Here is a 5,983-nt window from a genome sequence, read left to right as displayed (position 1 = left end):
TCGCGATATTGCATGTCGATGGATAAAATAGTGGAATCAATAGATGTGCGTGTTGATCGCCTCGATTAAAACGTGCAGGAGCTACTACGAGAAGGATTTGAAGAATAAAACTTGATGAATAATTTGAAAGATTTGGCAAGATTGATCAAAATACAACGATGTTGGAGATGTTCATGGAATGATTCGAGCTTCGGGATTGGCAGATCAGTAGTTTAGGTCAATTATCCAAAAAACACGTCCTCTACTCAAATGGCTTTAATGGTGCAGGGAGTCAACGATGTGGCCGAGCGACCAATCGGATCCCTTGGGGTTTCTTCGACCCAACCCAATGTGTCACCATACTATACGGTTTCAAATACAATTGAAAGCAGCGTCGCGGTGGTTTCGACGGTGTTATCATCAAAGCTACAACCTATTAGAGTTGACACGACGACCATTGAAAAAATGGTTCTCAGGCATGGAGGATATATTAATTAAGTATTGTCCAGAGGCTAGAGGGGTCAAGATATGGACCTCTCATATCTGGGTCCAAATGCTTGAGGTCCCATGAAGCGAGAACTCCACTATGGAGTTCTCAGAGTTTTTGGGTCCCTTGGATCCAGATGAGTTCTTTTCCTGAAAATATGCAACAAAGCACTTTTTTGTTTGGCACTATATCCCCAAGCATCGCAAGGTGATTTTGGTGTTTATGAAGCAGCATGGATTGGCATAAGTGTGGTGGGGGGCATAGATGGAGCATAGTCAAGCCGATTAAAGCTTGCCTCTGATTTCAGGCGTAGAAAAGTTCTACATATTCATGCGAGAAAAGTTTGTCCAGCCAAACTACGTTCAACAAGTTCATAAGCAGTATATACACTTAGACAAAGACGTAGATCCGTGAAGGAATACACCACCTGATTTATAAAAGTTAGGTGACTGAGTTAGTGGGACAAATTGTAGCAAAATATATTGGTGGGCTCAAAACTTATATTTTTGTGAAATTTTTATTGTGTAACAATTCTTAATGTAAATCAAGCATGTTAGTATGCTCTTAATGTGTAGCAAACACAAAAAAGATGTGTTGAAGCTCGGCATGGCAAAACAGACCTTTCCTCTCAGTTTATATTAACTCCTTCAAACCGATGAGTGAGTCCACATGATGAGAAAACCCCATGACAAGTAGATTAAAAACAAGTGTCACGAGTTGAGAGATCAGGTCCTGCATACAACAAGTGTCTTGAGCACGTGCAATTGATAATGGGCAGTGTTACTTAAGTTGTGATGGCGTTGGGCATATCGCTTCTCAATGCCCTACCCTCAACAAGCACGTCCATCTCGGAGAGCTAGAAGAGCCAGATGATGTAAATGATGATGCGGACAATGAAAATGATGTTCGTGGCGATGATATTTACAACTTGATGTTGGTTGTCCTTATCGATTATCTATATTCGTCGAAGCCAAATTTTTTTCAACCCAGAGAAAATGAGCCATATATGGATCACTACACAAAGAAGAATAAAGCTAAGATGAAGTTGAAAGACTACTAGTTTTATGGTTCATTAGGATCTGGTTTAGGTTTATTTATTTTGGGGTTGCGTTTAAATTTTGGATTTACCCAAGATCCGACGTTGGGCTAGGGTTTTCTTTTTTAAATATAAATACGTCATTTTGAAGGTTTTTGTAATTAGTTTGATTGATTCATCATTTAAAACTTGATTTCTCATTTTGCTTCTTTCTCTGAACTATATTCCGTCCTTTCTTTTTCGTGGTTGATTGTGTAAACAGTAGATCGTAACATAGTTCTTTTCGAATAGGGTAACCTATTTGCATCAGAAGTGGTATAGTATCTCTTCTTCGCTCACATTACCTCATTAAGTCTGTAATCACCCAATTGGACTAAGATCTTCATAACAAGTCGCCTATCAATGTGTCTTCTTTTGCTAAGCACTTTGACTGACATGGATTGGCCAATCTTACCACCGTCAAGAAGCTCTGTAGAATAATAAGTAGGAGCATCTTCATGGTATGGTTTGAGGTGAAACACATGCAAAACCAAGTGCACTAGGGGGCCGAGTGGAACTCTAGTTGTCTAAGAATCATGTAAGGGTCATAGGAGCGACGTGCTAGTTGTGGTATTCGGCACACCTGAAAGTGAGTTGCCTATGAAATCAATACAATGTTGCTTCAACCTTTTTAAAAGTTTGTCCTTGTTCTGTAGGATTGCATCCACCTTTCGTGGGACGCACTTCAGCGTTGTGCATGGTGCACAACCATTTCCACCATTTTTCTACATACGAGTTCTAGACAATCATCAAATTTTGACAAATAAACAAGTTTTGGAGTGTTTGAAAAATCAAAAAAATCTATTTGTTTTACAAATGGTCGATTGGCGCAAAACAATAACTAAGATCATGTTTAGCATGTCCTACTCACTACTTACTCCAACACTTGATTCTAAAAATTTACATTTTTTTTTTTTACTCGAGCTGAAAACTGAACCCGTTAAAAAACTGATCATGCTCAAACCCGTTAACCTATATGAGTCTACTTTTTCAGCCATACCCAGAGCCAAACTCAACCTGAATCAAAATGGGTCAATTAAAAAGCCTACCTTATACATGCCTGAACCTAAATTAGACTGGGTTAGGTTTGGGTCTTACTTTTGACCCGATTCAAAGAACCAAACCGGTTTCACCCTTAATAATCACGTGATTCAAAACTCATTTTCTACTAAATGAACCTTGCAGATCATATCCATATAGGATCAGATACATGGGATTTAAAAAAAATAGAAAATAGATAATTAATATTAACCTATATATAATATTATATATATATATATATAGAGAGAGAGAGAGAGAGAGAGAGTTTCGACTGTACACGACGAGGATATTATTCGGATTTGGGATCTGCCGTGATCTGGCAAGTAGCCGATCCGTTAACCAGCGTGAGTCGTGACTCAGTGGCTCACTGTCCTTTCAACTAAATGCGAGGGTGTTTGCGTCATCAAAAGGGGGATTTGCCCACAAGGGTGTTTAGGTAATTGCGCTCAGTGTTGGTAGTCGAGAACCGACTAATCCATTTCTTTTTTTTTAGGGGATTTTTTTTTTTTTTTGAGGATGAGCATCATTCTCTTAACTAGTAAATACGGAAGTCGTGGTCAGCAAAAGCTGCATCTCGATATTTCAAAAAAGTGGCGGGCGACACGATGGTTCGCACATGTGAAGAGCGCGTCGCTTTTTGGTGACGATTGAGGCGGGAACCCATAAGTTTACGAAGAACCAGCTGGATTTTTATTTAAAGACTAAGAAGTCCTCAGCGCCATTAGCTCCATAATGTAAAAGACGATAGGCTTTTGTGGCAAAAGAAACATCTCCGACTTTTTAAAAAAGTAGGGAGGTGTTCATGACACACGATACTAAAGGTTGGTTCGCAAGTGTGTAAATGATCCTCCGCTCGTACGTGTGTGAATTCAGAGGTCCCACCAGTAGTCTTTCAGCTGTCTTATGTACACTCAAATGATGAAAATATGGTCATAACTATGTACAAATTTAAAAAAACAAGCCTTACGAGAAGTCTATCGCTACTTCTAGGTTATTAAAAAAAATTTTACACCGTAAACTCCTGGATGAACGACTCTTTGTTGATTAAGAGTTAAGACCAGTCGAGCTTGAGCGATGCATACAACCCGCTTAAAAGATATCACTACCTTTTAATTAATGTTGGGGAGCCGTCACCTCAGATTGGATGGTGACGACTGCCGAGGGTGGTCATGACATGAGTAGGGTGTCAACAGGTCACTCATGTGGAACTAGACTTGGACCAGATTTGTTGTTAGGTTATCGAATCCCAACCCGGGTCTAATCGAGTTCACTGTAAGAAAAATCATGCCTGGACCCGATAAGAATTACATGAACAAAATTCGTATCATACTCGGTGTAACTATTTTTTTATCATTTTTACATTGAAAATTTACGGTCTTAATCAGAACTTGGGTCGGGCCCGGGCTCAGTACAAAATTTCACCAACTATACTCAGGACCATGTATTGGTCGGACCTTCAAATCCGGATCTGAATCTTCTTTTTTATCACCATACCCGAACCCTATAGTATTAGGTTGGGGTCGGGTCCGGGTAAACCAGAGCCGTTGACATGAGGCAGCGACATTCTCCAACGTGGGCACCGTGCTTATGCACGCTTAGTCAGCACGGATTATATAACCCTCCATCAACTAATCCGACGGCTATGACTTGAACAGCATTTCAAAGTCAAAATTAGGGCAATCCCCCAAGATCCTATTTAGGTCCAATGAACATGTAGAGAAAATCATTGTCAAGATGAACGGCGCTTAGATACTCACCAAAAGAGCCATTACATGACTTGATATTTTAGTGGCTTTGGCGCTGTTCATCTGATGCGTGAATGACATAAAAAAGTTGTGTCATGGCCGTTTACTAAAGAGACATCTACTAGCAAGTTTTTGGCTGCCGTTCATAGCAACGATGGTCAATGTGTCAATTGTGAACGGTATTTTGGACGATTTTTTTTTTTAAGGCAAGCTGGAATTAGGCAGACCCCACCGGTTATTATTCACTTACACCTATTCGATTTGTACATATCCACATTCTAGGCACCGAAAAGTAGTTAGCATGATTTGTTCTTGTAAAGGCTAAACATTACAACAATATGTACTTATGAAGGCTAAATTTTTACAACGATTTATAAGTTTTAATTTAATATTGATTTATACATTTAATGCAGTAAGTATTTGTTTGATGCAATAACGATTTATACGTTTGAAGCAGTAGCGATCTACGATTTATGATTCATGATTTATACATTTATGATTTACGATTTACAACGATATGTACTTATAAAGGGTGTGATTTGTACAACGATTTGTATGTTTCAAGCAACAACGATTTATATGTTTGATGCAGTAGCGATGTGTAATTATGAAGTTACCTCGATATGTACTTAATTTTGTTAAATCGTACTACGATGTTTACTTATGAAGTCAAATATTACGACGGTTTGTAATGTAGGTGATTGTGTAATGAATGTGATAATTTGTAATAATATATAGTTTGGGAGGCGGTTGTAACATATAATGATGCGGTTAAATTTATGTGTTTTGCCGGTTAGCAATGACTACAATTCGTAAGACAAGAAACCCTTTACCGTTAGAGGGCATGACTCTTAGAGAAATCACCTTCCAATCCGATATATATGAGGGTTATGTAAAATATCAAAATATAATAAACATTGAGAATGAAAAAGACAGGAACAAATAGTTGGATATTTATTATGCGGAGTCTAATCCATCATATATTGAAGATGAAAAGCAAACAAAGAAAGATGAGGAAGAACTAAAGATGAAGAAGAAGAAGAAGGATGATGAAGAGAAGAAAAAACAAAGGAAGAAGGATGAGAAGAATGAAAACTACGCGCACTTATGAGACAAAATGATTTCTTCTTGCTCACCATGCAAAATTAAATCTACATGCACATCATTCTTCATGTTATCTGTCATGATCGTCAGTTGCATCGCAATATACTATGCATTGAGTTGTTATTTACCGTGCCAAAAAAAGAAACAACTTATCATATATATGTGTTGACGATAGCGATTCATATGACAACGATTTAAGAACAGCTACGACACTATAAAGCGATTTCAATTTTAATCGCTAAATGAACAGTGATTTGAACACTCAAATCGCCACCGCAATCACACAATAATATAAATGTCGCACGCACACGTTTTAATATCATAATACAAATATCTTACAAATTAACACTAGCAAACACATGATATGTTACAAATCGATACGAAAAATCAGCATAATAGCTTACAAAATGATATAACAAACAAAACAATATCTCGTAAATCAGTAGTATGTTACTACAACCGCGATTTGCGTTATACTATTCCAATATTTCGTATACAAAGGTAAATCGTTGTGGCCGACACAAACATCATTGCGTAAATCATATAAATCGT

Source organism: Nuphar pumila, chromosome 3 (genome assembly GCF_984573655.1).
Source record: "Nuphar pumila chromosome 3, dmNupPumi1.hap1.1, whole genome shotgun sequence".
Lineage (NCBI taxonomy): Eukaryota > Viridiplantae > Streptophyta > Magnoliopsida > Nymphaeales > Nymphaeaceae > Nuphar > Nuphar pumila.
The sequence above is the reverse complement of the archived record's forward strand: the minus strand, read 5'-3'. Positions refer to the sequence as shown.